This window comes from Petromyzon marinus, chromosome 64, assembly GCF_048934315.1.
Source record: "Petromyzon marinus isolate PM22_M1 ecotype Great Lakes invasive population chromosome 64, UKy_Petmar_22M1.pri1.0, whole genome shotgun sequence".
In the NCBI taxonomy this organism is placed as follows: domain Eukaryota; kingdom Metazoa; phylum Chordata; class Hyperoartia; order Petromyzontiformes; family Petromyzontidae; genus Petromyzon; species Petromyzon marinus.
In genome coordinates, this window is record NC_133730.1 from 6,394,205 (window position 1) to 6,419,855 (window position 25,651).

The following is a 25,651-nucleotide window of genomic DNA, read 5'->3' on the forward strand; positions in this document are numbered from 1 at the left end:
TGTGTGAAGACGCTGTGTGTGAAGACACTGTGTGTGTAGACGCTGTGTGTGAAGACCCTGTGTGTGAAGACGCTGTGTGTGAAGACGCTGTGTGTGTAGACGCTGTGTGTGAAGACGCTGTGTGTGAAGATGCTGTGTGTGAAGATGCTGTGTGTGAAGTCGCTGTGTGTTAAGTCGCTGTGTGTGAAGACACTGTGTGTGTAGTCATTGTGTGTGAAGACGCTGTGTGTGTAGTCATTGTGTGTGAAGACGCTGTGTGTGAAGACGCTGTGTGTGAAGACGCTGTGTGTTAAGTCGCTGTGTGTGAAGACGCTGTGTGTGTAGACGCTGTGTGTGAAGACGCTGTGTGTTAAGTCGCTGTGTGTGAAGACACTGTGTGTGTAGTCATTGTGTGTGAAGACGCTGTGTGTGTAGTCATTGTGTGTGAAGACGCTGTGTGTGAAGACGCTGTGTGTGTAGACGCTGTGTGTGAAGACGCTGTGAGCGAGGTGGCTGTGTGTGAAGACGCTGTGTGTGAAGACGCTGTGTGTGGAGACGCTGTGTGTGTAGACGCTGTGTGTGAAGACGCTGTGTGTGTAGACACTGAGTGTGAAGACGCTGTGTGTGAAGACGCTGTGTGTGTAGACGCTGTGTGTGAAGACACTGTGTGTGAAGACACTGTGTGTGAAGACGCTGTGTGTGTAGACACTGAGTGTGAAGACGCTGTGTGTGAAGACGCTGTGTGTGTAGACGCTGTGTGTGGAGACGCTGTGTGTGGAGACGCTGTGTGTGAAGACGCTGTGTGTTAAGTCGCTGTGTGTGAAGACACTGTGTGTGTAGTCATTGTGTGTGAAGACGCTGTGTGTGAAGACGCTGTGTGTGAAGACGCTGTGTGTGAAGACACTGTGTGTGTAGTCATTGTGTGTGAAGACGCTGTGTGTGTAGTCATTGTGTGTGAAGACGCTGTGTGTGAAGACGCTGTGTGTGAAGACGCTGTGTGTTAAGTCGCTGTGTGTGAAGACGCTGTGTGTGTAGACGCTGTGTGAAGACGCTGTGTGTTAAGTCGCTGTGTGTGAAGACACTGTGTGTGTAGTCATTGTGTGTGAAGACGCTGTGTGTGTAGTCATTGTGTGTGAAGACGCTGTGTGTGAAGACGCTGTGTGTGTAGACGCTGTGTGTGAAGACGCTGTGAGCGAGGTGGCTGTGTGTGAAGACGCTGTGTGTGAAGACACTGAGTGTGAAGACGCTGTGTGTGAAGACGCTGTGTGTGTAGACGCTGTGTGTGAAGACACTGTGTGTGAAGATGCTGTGTGTGTAGACGCTGTGTGTGTACACGCTGTGTGTGAAGACACTGTGTGTGTAGTCATTGTGTGTGAAGACGCTGTGTGTGTAGTCATTGTGTGTGAAGACGCTGTGTGTGAAGACGCTGTGTGTGTAGACGCTGTGTGTGAAGACGCTGTGAGCGAGGTGGCTGTGTGTGAAGACGCTGTGTGTGAAGACACTGAGTGTGAAGACACTGTGTGTGTAGTCATTGTGTGTGAAGACGCTGTGTGTGAAGACGCTGTGTGTGTAGACGCTGTGTGTGAAGACACTGTGTGTGTAGTCATTGTGTGTGAAGACGCTGTGTGTGAAGACGCTGTGTGTGTAGACGCTGTGTGTGAAGACGCTGTGTGTGAAGACGCTGTGTGTAGACGCTGTGTGTGTAGTCATTGTGTGTAGTCACTGTGTGTGTAGTCACTGAGTGTGAAGACGCTGTGTGTGAAGCCGCTGTGTGTGAAGAAGAGAACAGCCAGCAGTGGAGTGAGCATAGTGACCGTGATAGCGGTGAACAGAGACGAAGTAGTTAGCAGTGGAGAGAGCATAGTGATGTTGATAGCGGTGAACAGAGACGAAGCAGTTAGCAGTGGAGAGAGCATAGTGACGGTGATAGCGGAGAGCGGAGACGAAGCAGTTAGCAGTGGAGAGAGCATAGCGACGGTGATAGCGGAGAGCGGAGACGAAGCAGTTAGCAGTGGAGAGAGCATAGCGACGGTGATAGCGGAGAGCGGAGACGAAGCAGTTAGCGGCGGAGTAAGCGAAGTAATCGTGGGGAGTGGAGAGACAAAGGTGGCGAGCAAGTCGAGTGAGGCACAGCGAGCGAGCCGTGGCGACCAGGATACCGTGGAAAGTGGAGGACATGCTGAGAGTTGTAAATAAAGCGGTGTTCGGAGAAAGACAGAAGTTGTCCGAGTGAAATCGAACACTACAGATGCATTGTTGAGCGGACCAAAGAGCTCCTGAATCTTTGAAAAAAAATGCATGCAATAATATTACTATATATTTATTTTTCACCATTATTATTAACAATGTTGCGTTGCGACCCAGTGATATTTGGAAAGTTTGAAATATTAATGAATCGAATCCAATTTCAGTGACAAAAAAATAACTGACTCTGCCCTTGACTTTACATTCGTTGGAGATCTGCAAATCAATCTCAAAGGTCTCTCTGCGTGAGTGTCTCTCTCTCTAGTGGGTTCATAACGGCCAGGTCACACGTACTGAGACACACACAGCTGAGAGCCTGGGGTTGGAGCCCTGGGTCTGAGTATCTCTCTATCTCAGGGATTCATAATGGCTAAGTCGCACGCACTGATCCAACACAGCTGAGAACCTGGGTTTGAACCCTGCATGTGTGTCTCCCTATCTCAAGGATTCATAATGGCTAAGTTACACGCACTGATCCAACACAGCTGAGAACCTGGGTTTGCACCCTGCATGTGTGTGTCTCTCTGCGTGAGTTCATAATGGGCAGGTCACACACACTCAGACAGCACAGCTGAGAGTCTAGGTTGGAGCCCTGGGTCTGAGTGTCCCTCTAGCTCAGGGATTCATCATGGCCAGGTCACACACTGAGCTAACACAGCTGAGAGTCTAGGTTGGAGCCCTGGGTCTGAGTGTCCCTCTATCTCAGGGATTCATCATGGCCAGGTCACACACTGAGCTAACACAGCTGAGAGTCTAGGTTGGAGCCCTGGGTCTGAGTGTCCCTCTATCTCAGGGATTCATAATAGGCAGGTCACACACACTCAGCACAGCTGAGAGTCTAGGTTTGAGCCCTGGGTCTGAGTGTCCCTCTATCTCAGGGATTCATAATGGGCAGGTCACACACACTCAGCACAGCTGAGAGTCTAGGTTGGAGCCCTGGGTCTGAGTGTCCCTCTATCTCAGGGATTCATCATGGGCAGGTCACACACTGAGCCAGCACAACTGCCAACCTGGGTTTGAGCCCTGGGTCTGAGTGTCCCTCTATCTCATGGGTTCATAATGGCCAGGTCACGCACTGAGACAACACAACTGCCAACCTGGGTTTGAGCCCTGAGTCTGAGTGTCTCTCCTCTCTCTCTCACACGGGCTCATAATGGCCAGGTCAGAGACACGGGGTTTGGCAGATCTCGCTAACAAACACTTGTGAGCAGAGTCCGTCAAGGGCTATGCGGTTCTGGGTGAGTGGTGGTGGGGGGAGGAGGGATGCTTTGTCTTCTGAGCGAGAGAGAGACTTTTGACTTTTAAACAACTTTTATTGCCGCCAGCAGCTACAGCACTGGAGGCGATTCCGATATCAAATACACAAAGTCGCCAGTAACACAAATATACAAAGTCACCAGCAACACAAATACACAAAGTCACCAGCAAACACAAATACACAAAGTCACCAGCAAACACAAATACACAAAGTCACCAGCAACACAAATACACAAAGTCACCAGCAACACAAATACACAGTCACCAGCAACACAAATACACAAAGTCACCAGCAAACACAAATACACAAAGTCACCAGCAACACATATACACAAAGTCACCAGCAACTATAATACACAAAGTCACCAGCAACACAAATACACAAAGTCACCAGCAACACAAATACACAAAGTCACCAGCAACACAAATAATCGCTACAAATCCACGCGCTGTGGCGCTAAAAGCACCGCGCACAACACGAAATAAAAGTCACGTGGTGGTGGTGGTCATCGCGCACGTCACGGTGACGAGCGAGCGCTTCAGAAGGTGAACACGTGGGGTGGTGCCGTCCACGCTGGTACAGAGAGGGGCTTGTCTGGCTCCCCAGCGTTCTAAGAAGACGCGCTGCACATCACCGGCGTGAAAGAGAGAGAGGGAGCGGTGGTGGCAGTTACTGCGAGAGTCAAGAGATAACGTCTTTACAGCCCGTAAAACCCCACGACGCATTTATAAGCTCCGTTTGCTCCAACGAGCGATAAACTTTTACTTAAAACGACGCCAGACTCGGCAGATTTCTTTTAGTTTTTGGGGTGGTGGTGGGGGGGTGTTGATTTCTTCTTCTGCTTGTTGTTGTTGTCGTTTCAACCCTTAAAGTTTGTTGGAGATCCCGTTATTGCCCGTCACGCGGAGTCTGGCTCATCGATGATCGGTCGGTCGGGTTTATCGATCGGTTGATCAATCGGGGTCATCCTTTGATCGTGGTAACTGTCACCCGAACGTACGGGGCCAAGCAGCAGAAGCCGTACAGAACTAAGTAGAGATGCACACGGACTCATAGAGGCTTCATAGAGACACATAGAGACTCGTGGAGATGCACTCAATAGAGAATCGTAGACGTGAATAGAGACTCACAGAGATGTATAGACTCTGATATATAGAGACGCATAGAGACTCTGAGATCCACAGAGACTCGTAGAGATACAGAGATGCACAGCAACTCGTAGAGCTACATAGAGATGACCAGAGACTTGTAGAGATACATAGATATGCACAGAGACTCGTAGAGATACACAGAGATGTACAGAGACTCGTAGAGATAGAGAGATGACCAGAGACTTGTTGAGATACAGAGATGACCAGAGACTTGTTGAGATACAGAGATGACCAGAGACTTGTAGAGATACACAGAGACTCGTAGAGATACATAGAGAAGCACAGAGACTCGTAGAGATACAGAGATGCACAGCATCTCGTAGAGATACATAGAGATGACCAGATACTTGTAGATATACAGAGATATGCACAGAGACTCGTAGAGATACACAGAGATGACCAGAGACTCGTAGAGATACAGAGATGACCAGAGACTTGTAGAGATACATAGAGATGACCAGAGACTTGTTGAGATACAGAGATGACCAGAGACTTGTAGAGATACACAGAGACTCGTAGAGATACATAGAGAAGCACAGAGACTTGTTGAGATAGAGATGCACAGCGACTCGTAGAGATAGAGATGCAGAGACTCGTAGAGATACATAGAGATAACCGCAGACTTGCAGAGATACATAGAGAGGCAGAGATACTTGTTGAGATACAGAGATGACCAGAGACTCGCAGGTATACATAGAGATGCACAGAGACTTGTAGATATACACAGAGATGCACAGAGACTCATAGAGACACAGAGATGACCATAGACTTGTAGAGATACATAGAGATGTCCATAGACTTGTAGAGATACATAGAGATGCACAGAGACTCGTAAAGATACATAGAGATGTACAGAGACTCGTAGAGATACAGAGAGATGACCAGAGACTTGTAGAGATACATAGAGATGCACAGACTTGTTGAGATACAGAGATGACCAGAGACTCGTAGATATGCAGAGATGCACAGAGACTCATAGAGATGACCAGAGACTTGTAGAGATACAGAGATGCACAGAGACTCGTAGAGATACATAGAGATGACCAGAGACTTGTAGAGATAGATAGAGATGACCAGAGACTTGTAGAGATACATAGAGATGCACAGAGACTCATCGAGATACATAGAGATGCACAGACTTGTAGAGATATATAGATGACCAGAGACTTGTTGAGATACAGAGATGCACAGAGACTCGTAGAGATACAGAGATGACCAGAGACTTGTAGAGATACATAGAGATGCACAGAGACTCGTAGAGATACAGAGATGTACAGAGACTCGTAGAGATAGAGATGACCAGACTTGTTGAGATACAGAGATGACCAGAGACTTGTTGAGATACATAGAGATGACCAGAGACTTGTAGAGATACACAGAGATGCACAGAGACTCATAGAGATACATAGAGATGCACAGAGACTTGTAGATATACACAGAGATGTATAGAGACTTGTAGAGATACAGAGATGACCAGAGACTTGTAGAGATACATAGAGATGACCACAGACTTGTAGAGATACATAGAGATGACCAGAGACTTGTTGAGATACAGAGATGACCAGAGACTTGTAGAGATACAGAGATACACAGAGACTCGTAGAGATACATAGAGAAGCACAGATACTTGTTGAGATAGAGATGCACAGCGACTCGTAGAGATACACAGAGATGCAGAGACTCGTAGAGATACATAGAGATAACCACAGACTTGCAGAGATACATAGAGAGGCAGAGAGACTTGTTGAGATACAGAGATGACCAGAGACTCGCAGATATAGAGATGCACAGAGACTTGTAGATATACACAGAGATGACCATAGACTTGTAGAGATACATAGAGATGCACAGCGACTCATAGAGATACATAGAGATGCACAGACTCGTAGAGATACAGAGATGTACAGAGACTCGTAGAGATACACAGAGATGCACAGAGACTTGTAGAGATACATAGATGCACAGAGACTCGTAGAGATACATAGAGATGCACAGAGACTCGTAGAGATACATAGAGATGACCGGAGACTTGTAGAGATACATAGAGATGACCAGAGACTTGTAGAGATACATAGAGAGGCACAGAGACTTGTTGAGATAACAGAGATGACCAGAGACTCGTAGATATGCACAGACTCGTAGAGATACATAGAGATGACCAGAGACTTGTAGAGATACATAGAGATGACCAGAGACTTGTAGAGATACATAGAGAGGCACAGAGACTTGTTGAGATAACAGAGATGACCAGAGACTCGTATTCACAGAGATGAACAGAGACTTGTAGAGATACATAGAGATGACCAGAGACTTGTAGAGATACATAGAGATGACCAGAGACTTGTAGAGATACATGGAGATGCACAGAGACTCATCGAGATACATAGAGATGCACAGAGACTTGTAGAGATACATAGAGATGCACAGAGACTCGTAGAGATACACAGAGATAACCAGAGACTTGTAGAGATACATAGAGATGACCAGAGACTCGTAGATATACACAGAGATGCAGAGACTCAGAGATACATAGAGATGCACAGAGACTCGTAGAGATACAGAGATGCACAGAGACTTGTTGAGATACATAGAGATGCACGGAGACTCGTAGAGATACATATAGACCTCTGATAGACCAGCCACAGCGGTGCAAATGTAGCGTGTGTGTACACGTGCGCGTGTGTGTACACGTGCGCGTGTGTGTACACGTGCGCGTGTGTGTACACGTGCGCGTGTGTACACGTGCGCGCGTGTCCCCACGTGTTCGCGTGCAGTACTGCACATACTGCGCTCAGATTAGGCGCTCACGACACCCACAGGCGGTGAATTGCCGCGCGACATCGCTTCTGTCTGCCTCGGAAGAGCGGGGGTTGTTGTGGGTGCGGTGGAGGAGGTGGCAACTCGGACAGGAGCAGTGGTCCGTAGCCAGGCTACCCGTTCCCGTTGTGACTCATGATCCTTGTCAGAGTGCTAAATGTACAATCCGAGCGTGTGTGTGCGTGTTTTATATATATGTCACAGGGAGCGGTGGTGCAGCGGTTAGCGCTACGCTGCGCTATGAACCCGGCGAGCCGGGTTCGATTCGCGCTCACGGCCATCACCGGTGACGGTTATCTGAACCGGTCCCGGGCCTCCCCTAGGTCGACTCGGCCTCAAATGAATACCCGGTGCGGTGTGTAGTAAACATCGCCACTGGGGGAAACAAAGGCGGCCGGGGCGTGGTGCTGGGCCACCCACCCCCTCCTGTGGCCGTGCCGGCCTTCATAGGCGCTGCTCGCAAACAGCACTTGCCCCTGCAGTCTGTGACGGCTACACGGGTGACCTTTGTCTTTGTGGAGTGTATATATGCGTGCACGTGTAAACAAACACGCATGAAATAAAATATCCACTGGAAATTTTGATGACGCGTGCAATATTTGCTCCTTAATGTCAATGGGCCCGCTAGACGTTGCCGTGGTTATTATGAAATAGGCATATATATATCAATTAATATAAATATCACAGACATATCATGTATATAATACATGCAGGTATATATATCACGTCTGTGATATACACATTCATATTAATTTACATGTAAATACACGTACACACAACCGAAGTTTTGGGTTTTCTTGTTCTGTTTAGTCAGGCATTTCACAAAATAGTTTATTTGTTTCCCAATTTCACGATGCATGAGCAGGGCCCATTTTTCGTTTGGGTTTCGCTTCAGCCTCCCGTCGCGATGCTCGCCACGCCAACCATCCGGGTTCGATCCCCGCTCACGAGGCAGCGACACTGCCGGCGAGGGATCGCCCGAACCGGGGACTCCGCTCGAGGCCCGGCCGGCCTCGAGCGGAGCCACCCGCTGGAGACGAAGGCCGGGCCCGTGGTGCTGGCCGGCCACTTACGCTCGCCTAGAGCGCTTGCACCCAACAGTCCGGGAGATCTTGCGGTGGCGGTGGTGGCGGGGATCTGGGGTGGTAGTGGCGGTGGTGGAGGTGGGGATGGTGGTGGCGGTGGTGGAGGGGGTGGTGGTGGGGATGGTGGTGGTGGCGGGGATCTGGGGTGGTAGTGGCGGTGGTGGGGATGGTGGTGGCGGTGGTGGACATCTGGGGTGGTAGTGGCGGTGGTGGTGTTGGGGGGGGATAGTGGCGGTGGTGGGAGTGGTGGTGGTAGTGGGGGAGGTGGAGGGAGTGATAGTGGGGGTGGTAGTGGCGGTGGTGGAGGGGGTGGTGGTGGGAGTGGTGGTGGTAGTGGCGGAGGGGGTGGTGGTGGGGGAGTAGTGGCGGGGATGGTGGTGGGGGGGTGGTGGGTGGGTAGTGGTGGCTATGCTCCACGTGCAGCAACCTTGGAGACATCAGCGAGGGTAGGTGGATCACACACGGATGCTGTTGTCACATTCCCTCTGCTTCCCTTTCATTCCCTTTGCTTCCCTTTCATTCCCGTGCCGAAGGCGGTCGGCCAATGTGAACTCTGCCTGTTCCATGTCCACTGTGCCACCCATCGCTCCCAATGCTCCCAAAGATTCCCCGTGTAGCCTCGGCAGACTGCCAGGGCAAGTGCTGTTCGCGAGAAGCAGCGCCAACCAATGAAGGCACGGCACACGAGGTGGCCAACCGCACGCACGGCCGCCTTTGTCTCCCCCGGTGGCGATACTTAACTACACACCGCACTAAGGTACTCATTTGAGGCCGAGGCGACCTAGGGGAGGCCCAGGACCGGTTCAGGTAATCGTCACTGGGTGTTGGTGGCCGTGAGCGGGAATCGAACCCGGGTGGCCGGGGTTCGTAGCGCAGCGCAGCCAACCGCTGCACCGCCGCTCCTCATTTCTCAGCAACAAAGACAAAGACCCCCCGTGTAGCCTCAACGGACTGTCGGGGCAAGCGCTGTTGAGCGAGTAGCAGCGCCACCTACGAAGGCCGGCACGGTGGCACGTGAGAGGGATGGGTGGGTGACCAGCACCACCCCCGGACGCCTGCGTCTCCCCCCCCCCCCACGGTACACAACCGCACGGGGTCACTCATCTTTTTAAGGCCGAGTCGACCTAGGGGAAGCCCAGCGGCGTACTTGCGGCAACTCTCTCGCGCCCACTTCAGCAACAAAACAAAAAAACATTTCTCGCTGTGATTTTCCCCGCCCGACGATGACCGCTTGCGTTGCAATCGAAACCTCGTCATTTCATTTACCTTGTAGCTACTTGACTTCACCGAAAGCACCAGAGCGCATGCCCAGCGGTGTTGTTGTTGGCCGTGAGCCCCGGGGAGAGAGGGGTTCGTAGCAGCGGCGGCGTGCTAACCGCGGCGCCACCGCTCCCCAACGCACAGGCAGACGCGTGCAAGGGAACATGCCGAACATCAATCCTGGGAAGGCGAAATTATGAAAACGCATCGGCAATGTTAGCAGCGCCGAGCGCGACGCTCTTGACATTTGCGCCTGCGGAACATCCGAGGGTACTGCGCTGCGTGGCCGAGTGCTGCCCCGTGGCAGATTGGTCCGGCGATCAGAGAAATCAAAGGTCTGTTTTGGCCTCGTCTATAATGCAGTTATCCAAAGTCGCGTTTTAATGTGCAATGTTATTGAGGTATTGTTGTTGTTGTCTTGGTCGTGGTCTGGTACTGTTGTTGTTGTTGTTGTCTTGGTGTGGTCTGGGACTGTTGTTGTTGTCTTGGTGTGGTCTGGGACTGTTGTTGTCTTGGTGTGGTCTGGGACTGTTGTTGTTGTTGTCTTGGTGTGGTCTGGGACTGTTGTTGTTGTTGTCTTGGTGTGGTCTGGGACTGTTGTTGTTGTCTTGGTGTGGTCCGGGACTGTTGTTGTTGTCTTGGTGTGGTCTGGGACTGTTGTTGTTGTTGTTGTTGTCTTGGTGTGGTGTGGGACAGTTGTTGTTGTCTTGGTGTGGTCTGGGATTGTTGTTGTTGTCTTGGTGTGGTGTGGGACTGTTGTTGTTGTTGTCTTGGTGTGGTCTGGGACTGTTGTTGTTGTCTTGGTGTGGTCTGGGACTGTTGTTGTTGTTGTCTTGGTGTGGTCTGGGATTGTTGTTGTTGTTGTCTTGGTGCGATCTGGGACTGTTGTTGTTGTCTTGGTGTGGTCTGGGACTGTTGTTGTTGTCTTGGTGTAGTCTGGGACTGTTGTTGTTGTCTTGGTGTGGTCTGGACATCTGTAAAAAAAAAGCGCTTCACAGCTCATCGAATTCCTCCTCCTCCTCCTGCCGTTCGTCAATACATCTTCCGACTCCGCTTCCGAGAGATTTGGTCTTCTTTGACGACGCACAGCCGGCCACGATGCGGTGGAATTTCAGCGCCGCACGCGAATCTTGGACAACTCAACCAGGCCAGGGCCCTTCGTGGCTCGTGACGCCTAGGCGCTCCCGACGCGGCACCATCAAGAGTCTCGAGCAGTTCTCAAACTCGCGCGTGCCTTTAACGCGAGCCGACCACTGCTCATCAAGCGAAATTAACAAAACAATAAATAAGACAAAGACTCCACCCACCACCCCACCCCTGTGTAGCCCTTAACAGAGTGTCGGGGCAAGTGCTGTCAGCGAGCAGCAGCAAAAGCAGCGCCTACGAAGGACGGCACGGCGCACGAGGGGATGGGTGGGTGGCCCAGCAGCACGCCCGGACGCCTTTGTCTCCCCCCAGTGGCGATGTTAACGACACACCGCACCAGGTGCTCATTTAAAGGCCGAGTCGGCCTTGGGGAGGCCCGGGACTGGTTCAGATAAAATTCGTTTAAAATTTTGATTTAAAAGTGGCTTTATAATGTCGGAAGGAAGAACGTTCCAGACGGCCGCAAGAAGCGCATCTGGTTAGCCAAAAGCTGCTGCGAGGATGATCAGTTTGCACGAGGGAAGCACAACAAACTGAACAACTCGATGTAAAGACATAATACTGAGGGCCAGTCAAAAGCAGGCCAATTTATGTTAAGCGGCATGGACAGTTATGTTTGTACAGCCCTTTTTTGTCAAGCGACTGCTGGATGAAGGCCTCTCCCCATGCCGTGGTGTTCGTGGCGTTGTGTTGACCGTACTTCACCAAGATGGTTAGTCCGAGCTGGTCTCAGAAAGGTGCAGGTTAATGACTGGTTCAAATGCCGTTCACCACCGATATTAGACGCTTCTCCGCGACTGAGAAGCGTCTAATATGCCGTTCGCCGGACTTGCAAAATGCTTGACGGGCTGCAACGGCCTCGCGTTTTGTTCAATGCAAATTACAGATAGTCCTCCAGTTACGATGGTCCGACTTACGATATTTTGCTCTTACGATGGCGATACAACAATTAAATTGCAGTTCATATAGGTAGGCTAAGAATTTACCGCGTGTTTTTTTACTTTACACTTTACTGTGCAATGCAGTATTGTAATTAATAAATGCATACAGTATATAGTTTGTACAGTACGGTACTGTAAATTGCTCTGTTTTGCTAAATTATCATCATTCTTTAAGACTCCTGGGTAGGCTAGGCCATCTTCGACTTACGATATTTTGACTTACGATGGGGTCGTCGTAACGCGCCTCTATCGTAAGTAGAGGACTACCTGTACAAACATATAAAGGAAAAGGATGACAACTCAAAGATACATTTGCTACCATATGCTGCACTTGCAATCCAGATGTTCCCGGGTTCCGTTCCGTGTCTCAGCGTTTCTTGTTGAAACCATGGGCAAGTTTGTTTTAATGCCTCCCAGTCTCTGTCCACCGAGCAGCATAAATGGCTACGCCACAGCCATTCAGTGGACCACAGCCATTCATTGGACTGTTTAGTGATGAAAAGTGTGGGTATTCCCACTTTTTCCAGTGTAACGTAGGCCACATGCCCTCTAGAATGGGCTCTCTCTAAAGTTCTCTAGAGTGTAGGCCAGTCCACTGGCAGTGGCTTGAGAATGCAGTTTCTGGGTTTGCACCTTTATCTTTGTTACTTTTGAAGACATATTCAATCCTGTTTGTTTCGTGCTGAATTGCAGAAACCGATGATGATGGTGGCAGCGCCCAACGTGGGCAGGGTCAGAGGTCACAGACGAGCCCTCGCCCCTGCTCTTCGTGCGGCTGCAGCCCGGAGGATAAGACGTGCACGCAACGCTGCGAGCAGACGTGTCCGCAACCAGGCCCACGTCCCCCAGCCTCCACTGCTGCCCACGCCTCCAGCACCTGCGGTGACCAGCGCTCAGGACCCTGGGCCAGCTGAGCTCACCTCCACCGCTGCCTACCCATCCAGTACCAGGGGAGACAAAGTCTCATGATCCTGGACCAGCCGAGCCCACCTCCACCGCTGCTGCCCCACGTATCCTGCCCCTCGGATGGCTGCGGCCCGGAGGGAAATACGTGCGTGCAACGATGCGACAGGATGCGGCCACAACCAGACCCACGTTCCTCCGCCTGCACTGCCGCCCACCCCTCCGGCACTGGCGAAGACCGGCGCTCGCGACGCTGGCCAGCGAGGCATCCCTTCGCTGATGTCCACCGTTACATCGCCGGCGGGTACCGGCGCTCGCGATGGTTACCGCGGACAAAGACCACCGCTGCTGGTCACTCCGCCACAATCCGCCACCGTGGCCGCCGCCGCCGGAGCCGATGCGCCCGCCGGAGCTGGTTCCCCGGTGTGGTCTGCCCGTCCGCGCGGCACGCGGCGCCGTCGGCGTCCCCGCCGTGACGCTGTAGACGTCCCGCCGTGGCTCGGGTATCGAGACCCCAATGGTTTCACTTTGACATGAACAGAGAACACTGCTCCCGATACCAGGTGGTCTGGTAGCGAACGATTCGCACGAACACTACGCAGCGATGCACTCGCCAAGACAATCACATGCATACACACACTCACACAAGTGGATGGAACTGCACCGGACCGAAATGGTTGCTTTAGAGGGGCTCTCTGCTGCTCCCTTTGGTGGACATTGCCATTTTGGTCGCGGTGGGAAGGGCGTGGCCGAGTTTTGTTCCAACAACGAATAAAACTTGTGCTCCTCACCGCAGTTGTCAACGCGTCGTACGTGTGCAGGTGGATTGCGGTGCACGAGAAAAAGGTGCATTATATGTGCTCAACACACACACACACACACACTTTAAACATCGTGCGTGTACAGTAAACGCTTGTTAATGCGACACATATGGGGTTTCCGGCCTTTGCCGAATTATCCAATATTCCGATTAATGTGCAATGGTACTCCACAGTGCCTCCTGCCCCAATACATTATGTTTTCCAAATTTGGTGAAGGTGGGGGGTGAGGCGATGGTGATGGTGGGGGGTTTGGGCAGATAGTGGTGGCGGAGGGCACGGTGAATAGTGATGGTGGGGGTTGGGGCTTTTGTGATAGTGGGGGGGGGGGGTGAGATGGTCGAGCAGGATGGAGGGGAGGCGGAGAGAAGATTTTCAGACGAAAATCTTCTCCCCGTGGCAGCGCCTTTTTCCCGATTCAAGGCCTCCTGCAAAAGTCATTATAAATATTCGAGAGGTTGACTCTCAGGTGGCCTCCCACTTCGTGGACCCGCTCCTCGGCCACGCAGGAGGAGCAGGCCCTCTGTGACCCACGCCGTCACCCCCACCGCAGCTCGGGGGTCGCTTTGCGGGACGAGCCAATCGGCTGCTGCTGTCGGGTCCGGCTGCTCTTTTTCCGCCGGGGTCGTTGAGGTGGCTCCATGGCCGCCTCCATCTCGAGGCGGATGTCCTTGACAGCGGCCTCCTCCCAGAACCCGACTGGAGAACTGGTCGACCTCAGATATAACTGAGGACCGCACGGGCACAGACAGCAGCTGCTCACATCCGAGCAGGGGCGGCTCGGCCCGTCAGGAGTCAGGCGTCTTGGAGGAGGTGGATTCTGGGGGAAAGCGAGAACTAGGGCAAAGTGGGGGGATGCCATCAGCACTGGGCAGTACCTGGACAGTAGCCTTAATCGTCACGCAATGCCAGCACTCACATTCGTCATTCAGTCATCGACGTCAACATGCTATTATCATTGTACTTAAACGTCGGCCGCACGGAGAGATTGCGATTGGAACGGAGCTTGCAACATGTACGACCCAAAGACATCATCGTGACCTTGAGAAGGGTGGCCTTGGCTAGGTAACGTGTCTAGACGGCCATGTCATCAATGTTTTTATTGTAATTATATACTTATATTTAATATCAACGTAATTGTAACGTGTAACGTTCTACGATGGGGGCGGAGCCTGCAGAAGAAGAGGGCGGGGCCACCACAGAGGTCGTGGCAGTGACGTCACCAGAGGGCGGGGCTCGAGGCCTGGACTGTTGGCAACAGTTGGAGCGGGGGGGGGGCAGTTGCCATGGCTACCCGGGTTTGTTGTTGTTGCCCAGCCACATCGCCATCATATTTACTTGTATAATTAGTGCTCATATTCTTGGTTCTTTCGGTAAAGTCACACTGAGGGGAAACAATAAAATAATAATATATAAAAAACAATAAAATTCTCACGACTTTCGACTGTAACGCAAACAGTCATCATCAAACAGTCATCATCAGCAAACACCTGATGATGACTGTTTGCATTACAGTCGAAACGTCGTGAGAATTTTATTCTTTTATATATATTTTATTATTTTATTGCTTCCCTTCAACGTGGTGACTTTACCGAAAGAACCAAGAATGTGAATCACTGCAGTCGCGAAAGATTTAAATCACAATTGGCGCTCGTTTACCATGTATTTACTTATTGTTACCGAGACCATCCTCACTAACTTACTTGTTTAAAAGATGGCAACTCGTCACGTTTTCAAGAGGAAAAACCAGAGGCAAATGTACATACAAGTGCCGCTGGGAGGGAGATGTGGCCATAAGCCAAAGAGTAACACACCTTGAATGTCATAAACTCTACGTATGAATGTACTCATAATCGGACCACCTCCTTTGCCAGTAACAAAAAATAATGTTTTTTCCCCTTTTTTTCTGGCAACAAAACTGAAACCTTTTTTTATTATTGTTATTATGATTACATTTTGGTACTGGCAAAGGAGGAGGAGGTCCAATGATGTAGATGCTTAACCCCGAGCTCCTCATTACTTTGATAGTGGCATTGTCTTTGAGCTGTACGACGCCTTTTGGCGTCATCTGGTCGAGCACCAATTGGGTCGAGGCTCTAAAGAAAGCCGTCTCTGGTGTGGACCAATCAGATTCAAGGACAATGCATCATATTATAAGAGTGTGTTTTTACTGGTAGGAACGAAGTTGTAAACTGAGTGTACCAGCCTGCAATAGATTCATGCGTCCGTCCGTCCGTCCATCCCCTTTCAATACTTTAACGAAGTGAAATCTCGTGCTGTTGGGTGTAAAATCAGCAATAGACAGCGCAGAGACTTATCCTACCAGCCCACCCTGCAGGGACCTGTTTGTTGTTGCATTATTGACCACAAGTATTGTGGTTAATGAAGTAACATGAATCCTTGTAAAAAAAAAGCTTTCAGTTTTGTTGCCAGAAAAAAGGGGAAAAACCCTATTATTATATTAACGTACTCATCGTCGGTATTAAATAATTGTTTACTATCGATCAAGCTCGGGCACGTCAAAGTTGTTTCCCACTGAAGCAAGCGAGTGGTGGTGTTGACTGGTACTCGTGATGAGCACCTGCCCCAAGTCTGTTACGGCTACACGGAGGGTTTCTTTCCTCGTCTTTGGTCAGAATCTCAATCTATATTCACGCTGGAGGAATACGATGAACCCGAAAGCTCGTTTTCACACATGATCAGTACCTTGGTTCGCCTCGTAGACCGCGACCGCTTCGGCCCAAGCGGCTGTGGATGAGGACCTCGCAGGCTTCTTAGAATCCGGAGTCAAAAGGCAGGGGAACCGGGGGCGGAGGGAAAAAATTGTGAAGCGTGCCGCTAAGCACGCTCCTCACGTACAGCTGCAGAGACGAAGATCCCCCCCCTGGTAGCCTTGGGCCAGAGCCGTGCTGAAGACCAGCACGGCACACCACGCCTGGCCACCTTTGTCTCACCTATGCTGATGTTTTCAAGGGGAGGTCTCCACATTGGGTAATGTTTTTTGTCTGAGTGGACGTAGAAGAGGCCCACGACTTTTTCAAATAAATCTCAACCACTGTAGAATATAAATTCGCGCTACTCCTCTAGCGAGGCAACAGCCCTGCCGACTCCCCACACGGGAATCTACACACACACACAGCGACACTCGCTCCACTCACCATGCCAATGTCTTTCTGTGCAATCTTCTCGTACGAGGTCATCCTTCGGGAACCTTGAGCTTGGCAAGAACGCAGCTATTTGGCTGACGTCACGGCACGTCACGTGCTCCGTGGTGCACGAATCAGAGAGGAGCCCAGCACACGAACCACTCGCACGCGCCTCGCGCACCCTTCTGAACAGACTGTTGGTAGAAGGTGCACACACACCCCAACAAATACACTTCGTATATAACACGCATGAATACGAATGTAAATACATGTTCTGTTGTCCAAATATTGAATTCAGATACCAACGTGGTGCTGCGGGGTATTTGTCTTTGCGTGTGTAAATGTGGGAAGCGGTAGTGTCGTGATGAACACACTTCACCACAAAGTCGGCCAACTAGTTAGATTCCCGCTCACGGCAAAGACCAATGACGATTGTCTGAATCGGTTATGGCCTTGCCTCGGTCGATCACTGTTACGTTGTTTTCATAGCTATATTTTGGCGATTTTGATAACGTTTTGGTTTAGCCATGTGTTTGTTTTAGCACAGAGTTAGCCTGATAACTTCAATCTAAATTTTCTTATGGTTGTTATTGTTTGACTTGCATCCCACTGGAATTTTTGCACACAGCGTTGAAATGCGGTGTTTTTTCTGGAAGACTTTGCTGTTTTTTCCTGCATTTTTCTGTTGCGTGTGGCCACTTTAAGATGTTTCCTTGTTCATGTTTTTGTTTGTTGCGGTTGCACTGGAGTCAAGAGCCGCGTGGCTCACAGGGCTATGTGCCTAATAAATAAACTCGAATTAGCACGGTTGGCTACGTACGGTAATAACGAAGTTCAACATACGTACAATGAAAGCACCAAAGAGTAATTCCTGCAGTCACGAAAGTGCCAAATCAAGTTTGATACGTACACTGCACGACAAAGTCGGAGATCCGACTGAAATTCCCAGCCATGGCCAACATCAGTGGTCAGTGATACCTGAAGCACTGCTCATCGCCAACCCACGCTGACAAGCGTAGTGAAGTTATGGTCAAACAACCCAGATCATCAACATGGCAAAAAGAAAGGCCTTCATCTAGCCGTGGATTGTCAAAGGTCTGCTGAGCTCCATTCTTCAGATGCAAATCGATGGTATTCACATTCTGGTGTTTAAAGACGACTTAAGTCATAATTACATCTCTTTAAAGCCTAATCAAAACAGCCACCAAGTTTTATAAAAATAAAACACCCACTTAAAATATATTTTTAATAACAATTATAATACAATTAATGAGTCCTGCAAAGCTTTGATAAGTCTCACAACACACTTTGGTGAGTCCTGCTTTGCAAAATACCTGACCAGTACCTCCTCAGTAAACAAGAGTTCAAATACAACTCTTGTCCGCACCAATATTACCCTCGCATCATGTCATCCGCCGGTCCTATACGGTCCACAAAAAACTCCTATTACTCGCACCCCTGTTCGTCATATCACCCACGGATATCCACATGTGTTGTCCCATCCCTGCAATGTGGAATGACATAATCCCGTCATCCGCAAATCTTTCGAGGATAAGAGAGTCGCCGCGTGCGGGTAACAGGGCCGGAGGATAAGCGGAGATCTCCGGAACACGACTGAAATGTCGGTGCTGTGCTGTGGCTCGCCTGTGACACGTAGCCCGTTGGCACGTGGATGGGAGGTATGGACCCATTGCGAAAAACCATGGGAACTTCGGTTGGACCTGGTTCCAGAGCCAAAATCAATAGGACGTTTTTGCCAGTATCAAAGGATGAAAAAATAAGAATATGCTTTACCCTTTCTGGCAATTAAACAGCAGGTGTTAAGATGTTCAAACACCAAATTGAAACCTTTTGCAAGGAATCAAGTCTGCATGACACCACACACACTACTTGTGGTGAACATGCAAACAAACATGCTCTGATAATATATGGGCATTGTCGTGGAAACTGATTGGCCTACACCATAGACAGCCTTCTTTAGGGCCTAGTCTCACCAGTGTCAGACCAGAGAACGCCAAAAGGCGAACGATACAAAAACAATGTACTATCAGAGCAGCTAGAAAATGGGACATTTTTGCCAGTATCAAAGTATGAAAAAATAACAATAGTGATTTGAAGCTTTCGTGACTGCAGGGATCCATACTCCTCACAAGGCAGCAGACATCGCAGCTGTCACAATTTTCACCTGAAGACGGGTGCTTGTGTTGCGTTCGAAACGTCGTGATTTATTTCATTTTATTTCTACCTACGTGACTTTACCGAAAGAACCAAAGAGTATAAAGAACAATAGCGTTTACCCTTTCCGGCATTAAAACAGCAGGTGTTAAGATGTTCAAACAACAAATATAAACCTATTGCAAGGAATTAAGTACTGCTTTAACCACACGTGCTCTGTTACAGTTATATACACAATGGGTCCATGTTAACCAACCCAACGCCCCCACACAACACCCCCACCACAATGCTAAAATACATTCTGGAATCTTCATTCTGGAATCCAATCGCAAACCAAACGGAATCGCCGAATCGCGACGATTTGCATAATTGATCGCTAGGATGCGAGACATCTCGAGTTTAATATGATCGATGTTTTTACTTGGTTTTGCATTCAGAACTGCAATCGTGAGCCTGGACAATTTGCTCGATTGAGATGATTAATCGGCGGCTAACTCGTGAGGACAATGCCGGTAAGGGGGGAGGGGGGGGCGAGTTTACGGATTAATCCAGCAGAAGATTCACTCCGGGTGATTTTCTTTCGAGGATTCGGGGATGTTTGTTTGTTTGTTTGCCCCCGCCCCCCCATTTCCAGAGCCAAAATCAATTAGTTTGATCGCGACGCCAGTTTGAATTAGCGTGGCGGACGCAGCGGGCTAACCGCTTGTTGTTCATCACAGCCACAGAAAGCCACCTGGGTTCGATTCCAGACCGCGTGGGGAGTGTCTCTACGTTTGCGCCTCTGTTAAAACTGTACAGTAGTCACCCTACAAGGTAACCGGTACCGGTCATGCTCATCGCAATCCTGAAACAAATCTGTGAAATTGGGATTGGACAGCAGCTGCAGCAACTTTGGCCGCAAATTATTGCAGAGCCCACGCCCCCACCCCCACCCCTCCTGAAAAAGTCGAGTGACTGTGATGTTCTCCTCTGGGGTGAAACGATTGAAATAAGGAAATAATATTTTTAAAAAAACCTTTTTTTTTAAAGCACGCTTTAATGTACCCCACTGGTAATGTAATAACTCCACGACTCCAGGAAGTGGCCCCGAAGCTTGCCGTGACGTAAGGAAACCCGTGGTGATTTACAGCCAACGTTAGTTGAGCGTGGACAATTAGACCCAAGCTGAAACATCTCCATATATATAAAAGGCAAAGTTGTGATTGTGTGTGTCTGTTCAAAAATGTTTAGCGTACTTCCCGACATGCAACAAACTTGAAATTTGCCACGTGGGTACTTTCCAGACTGTACACCATGCAAAAATTATAAAAATACACTTTTTTTGGGGGGGGGGTGGGGGGGGTGAGCTCAATAATGCATTTATTTTTTGCACGGCAAGTGAGCTGTGACGTCAAATCTATCATCTGACCCGCGCATGTGGAAGCGTAACGCATTGTAGTGTAGTGGTTAGCGTGCTGTGTGTGTGTGTAATCTGTGTGTGTTTGGAAGCATAACGCAGTATAGTGGTTAGCGTGCTGTGTGTGTGTAATCTGTATGTGTGTGTATCTGTGTGTGTATGTGTGTGTATGTGTCTCTGTGTGTGTAATCTGTGTGTGTGTGTGTAATCTGTGTGTGTGGAAGCATAACGCAGTATAGTGGTTAGCGTGCTGTGTGTGTGTGTAATCTGTGTGTGTGTGGAAGTGTAACACATTGTAGTGTAGTGGTTAGCGTGCTGTGTGTGTGTGTAATCTGTGTGTGTGTGTGTAATCTGTGTGTGTGTGTGTAATCTGTGTGTGTGTGTGTAATTTGTGTGTGTGTGGAAGCGTAACGCATTGTAGTGTAGTGGTTAGTGTGCTGTGTCTGTGTAATCTGTGTGTGTGTGTGGAAGCGTAACGCCTTGTAGTGTAGTGGTTAGCGTGCTGTGTGTGTGTAATCTGTGTGTGTGTAATCTGTGTGTGTGTGTGTAATCTGTGTGTGTGTGGAAGCGTAACGCCTTGTAGTGTAGTGGTTAGCGTGCTGTGTGTGTGTAATCTGTGTGTGTGTAATCTGTGTGTGTGTAATCTGTGTGTGTATGTGTGTGTGTAATCTGTGTGTGTGTGGAAACGTAACGCATTGTAGTGTAGCGGTTAGCACACCGCGCTACGAACCCAGCGACCCGAGTTCGATTCCAGCTCACTGCCCCCACCGGTGACGATTATTTAACCGGTCCTGGGTCTCCCCTAGGTCGACTCAGCCTCAAACGAGTAACTGCTGTGGTGTGTGAACATCGCCACTGGGGGGACAAAGGCGTGTGGTGGATCCAAGTCCCGGGCGAAGCCGGGGGTAGTACAGCTAGTAACATATGAAACATGTTTAAAAGTTTGCAGTCGATACCACATTGGGAAGTGAGTAAAAATGTAGTTACAAGATTTGAGGATACAACAGAGTGAGTTAATAGAAAGCGTGTATTCTTGGTTCTTTCAGCAAAGGCACGTAGAAGGGAAATAATTAAATAAAATAAACCAATACAATTCCCACGACGTTTCGATTGCAACACAAGCAATAATCATCAGGTGTGAAAACCACTTTTTTCAAATTTCCTTGCTGTGGTTTTTACACCTGATGATGATTGCTTGTGTTGCAATCGAAACGTCGTGATAATTTTATCGGTTTATTTTTATTATTTTATTATTTCCCTTCTACGTGGTGGTGACTTTACCGAAAGAACCAAGAATATGAATCCCTGCAGTCACGAAAGCTTTGGATCGAAACAGAAAGCGTGTAAATAAACATCCGTTTCGTATTGTTGATTCTAAGCGGGTTTTTTTGGTGATATTCCCCCATGCCCCCCCCCCTAGGCAAAATTAGTATTTCAGCCGATGAGATGTGCAGGTGAATTTTTGATGGCCTTACACCGTATCGGCCAGACCACACCAATACCAGTTACCTGGTGTGCTGTGTAAACATCGCCCACTGGGAAGACAAAGGCGGTCGGGCGTGGTTGCTGGCCAACCCCACCCCCTCCGTGTGCCCCGGTGCCGGCCTTCACAGGTGCTGCTCCTCGCTGACAGCGCTCGCCCCAACAGTCTGTCACAGGCCACACGGTGACGGTCAAGGTCTCTGTAGAGTGTTTACAATGAAAGGGTCAACATCTCGCGACTAGAAACAACAACAACCAAACAAACAGCCGCCGCCTTTCACGATTAAGTTGGCGGGAGACGTCAACCACGGCGCTTGTGCCAGGCTAGGTGCACCTTGAGGGAAGTGCACTAAACAAAACAAAAACCCAAAACCGCTCTCGCCTGCCGATGGATCTACATCCACCAACCCAAACGCAGAAGCAATGTATACGTGTTAAACTTCTTTCGCACCGTACGTAGCCAACCGTGCTAATCGCAGAGTTCCAGAGCCACGTGGACAGCATGCAGAGATCAGTGTCGACGAGACTCAAAAAAAGGGGCAGCAATTGTTGAACAGAATCATTGCGTCTTGCGTTAATTGTGAAGTAAATGATTCATGTTTTTTTGTTTGGTATCGAGATTCGGTTAACCCCAAAGTCGTCAACGCCACACACGCGCACGCGTGCGAACTAAACTATAAACATGTTTTTATATATATTCTTGGTTCTTTCGGTAAAGTCACCACGTAGAAGGGAAACAATAAAATAATAAAAATATAAAACAATAAAATTCTCACGACGTTTCGACTGCAACACAAGCAGCAATCATCATCAAATTTTCTTGACTGTGGTTTTCACACCTGATGATGACTGCTTGTGTTGCAGTCGAAACGTCGTGAGAATTTTATTGTTTTATATTTTTATTATTTTATTGTTTCCCTTCTACGTGGTGACTTTACCGAAAGAACCAAGAATATGAATCCCTGCAGTCACGAAAGCTTTAAATCAAAATATACTAAAATGTTAAATTCTCCCATAGACTACAATGTTAAATTCTCAAAGGTACGCCAATGTTAAATTCTCCGACAGACGCCAATCTGAAATTATCCTATAGACGCCAGTGTTAAATTCTCCCATGTTTATATATTTACCCAGTTAAGCCCCACCCCACTTAGCCACTATAAAGGTAGTCCCCGACTTACGATACAGGGTAGTCCCCGACTTACGATGGAGATGCGTTACGACTCCATCGTTAAGTAAAAAATATCGTAAGTCGAAGATGGGCCTAGCCTAACCCAGGAGTCTTAAAGAATGGTAATAATTTAGCAAAACAGAGCAATATACAGTACCGTACTGTATAAAGTATATACTGTATTTATTAATTACAATACTGTATTGGCACAGTAAGATGTAAAGTTAAAAAAAACAAGGTAAAATTATCAGCCTACCTATATGAACTGCAATATAACGGAACGTTTTTTTTTCATGAAACAATCCTATCTGCTACATATATTAAAAAAAACACGTTTAACGTGCATTGAACCTACGTACCGTATCGTGGTAACCCTAAAATGAATGAAATCGCTAAAGCAAAGAATCATCATACATTCTGTCCGTCGTCTGGCATACTTGAACGATATGCAAACCGACACACCTGATGATGACCGTTTGTGTTATGGTCGAAACGTCGTGAGAATTTTATTGTTTTTTATATATATTTTATTATTGTATTGTTTCCCTTCAACGTGACTTTACCGAAAGAGCTAAGAATATACTTGAACGATGTTAAGCTTATTGTTGGTTCTTTCGGTAAAGTCACCACGTAGAAGGGAAACAATTAAAAATATATGAAACAATAAAATTCTAACGACGTTTCGACTGCAACACAAAGCAATCATCATCAGGTGTGAAAACCACAGTCAAGAAAATTTGATGATGATTGATTGCGTTGCAGTCGAAACGTCGTGAGAATTTTATTGTTTTATATATATTTTATTATTTTATTGTTTCCCTTCAACGTGGTGACTTTACCGAAAGAACCAAGAATATGAATCACTGCAGTCACGAAAGCTTTAAATCAAGATGTTAAGCTTGTTGATGGCCACATTAAAGTACGCTGCTGCTGCTGATGCTGCGTTTGCTTGCCGGGAGAAATTATTAGTTTTTAAACAATTTTGTCGCTGACGCCATCGTTAAGATCGAAATATCGTAAGTCGGGGACTATCTGTATATTTACTCAACTAAGCCACTAAATATAGTAGCTTTTTGTTTCTTCATAATAGTTCAACGAAGCGCGCGCGGAAATGTTAATATCGTCAGATAAATACACAGCAACCATTCCGGGCGCCAAGCATGAGTACAGTACAACTAATTGTACAGTGACCGCGAGTTAATTAAACTTAATTTTGTTTTTAAAATGACCACCACACACACCGCGATATAAGTGGAGGCGGGAGGGGTGTAGTTTTAATTGCGTGTAAGTTTGGTGCTCTGTGTAGGCTCTTAACGAGTGCGTCAAATATATGTACTGGTTTTTTTTACTCTATACACCGTTTTGTGTTTTATTACTTTAGCTAACTTTAGCTCGCGGTTAAAAACAAACTCTACAAGAGCTCACCCCGAGGTGCAGCGAATACACAAACTGGGAGGGCTTCGTTAGTGAGCAGGGGGTATGGAGTAGAGGAATCCCTTATTTGTTAAAGATCAATTAGATGTACAGTACAGTATAGTTAACTCTTTAAGTGTAAGTAAAGTCACGTCAAAGGTGATTTGCTGCTCGAATGAAGCGTAAGAGTTAGTGTTCATCTACTGGCCCTGGAGGTCACCGGGTGAAGTTTCACGATCGTATGACGGGGTTAAGTCCATCCATTTAACAACAATTATTAACTTACCCACATAGCTGTACTGTACTAACTATAGCATGGGGGGGGGACTTGCTTACTCAGCCACTGAGACTATGGAGGGCTAAATATATAAGTTTATAGGCTTCAAACATGCAATTGAGATGTAAATGTGTACAAGTCAGATGGAAATGTATACACATAACGTAAACTTATATGCACATTTCACACTGATATTTAAATTAATTAATTTACATTAAACTTTACGATCTATGAACCTTAAGGTCTTTTTATTTAACGTAAAATTTATTTTGATAGGGCCTTACATATGTATAAACAAGTAAATGTAAACTTAACTGGCTGCAGTAATTCATATTCTAAGTTCTTTCGGTGAAGTCACGTTGAAGGGAAACAATAAAATAATGAAATATATAAATAATTTTATTGCTTTGTTTATATTTTATTGGTTTCCTTCAACGTGACTTTACCGAAAGAGCTAAGAATATTAACTGGTAAACATCAAATAAAAACACGAGTCAGTTCAAGAGAATTTGCTGCTAAAATGAGCATAAGAGGCGGCGTTCATCTTACCCGTTTACAGGCCCTGGAGTAATCGGTTGCAATTCCATGTTCGTACGACGGGGACAAGTCCATCCATCGTAAGTAACCGTAAACTAAATTTTGATTTAAAGCTTTCGTGACTGCAGTAATTCATATTCTTAGTTCTTTATTATTTTATATATTTTATTGTTTCCCTTCAACGTGACTTTACCGAAAGAACTAAGGATATATAACCGTAAACTATTTCCGTTCAACGCCATTCAAACCGCTCCAACCACACGTGGTGTCCGTCACGTGCTAGTGACGTAATAACCATTGGCTGACGTCACGCCGCCGGAAGTGTCGTCACGACGACCGCGAACTTTGCCATCGTTGGCTGTGGTTTTCACACCTGATGACGATTTGCTTGTGCGTTGCGGTCGAAACGTCGTGAGAATTTTATTGTTTTATATTTTTATTATTTTATTGTT

General features: G+C 47.9%; 1 long non-coding RNA gene across 2 annotated transcripts; it reads right to left on the bottom strand.

Moving 5' to 3' along the window:
• Positions 1 to 3,515: 3,515 nt before the first annotated feature.
• LOC142906417 (uncharacterized) lies at positions 3,516 to 25,651 on the bottom strand. Of its 2 annotated transcripts, XR_012930232.1 has the most exons (5): positions 25,212 to 25,638; positions 21,829 to 21,968; positions 16,761 to 16,942; positions 9,801 to 16,375; positions 3,516 to 4,104 (listed from the first exon to the last, which is right to left on the bottom strand). It is a non-coding gene; the product is annotated as an uncharacterized LOC142906417 (long non-coding RNA). The 2 variants fall into 2 exon arrangements; XR_012930231.1 differs by having other exon boundaries at positions 3,516 to 16,375; positions 25,212 to 25,651.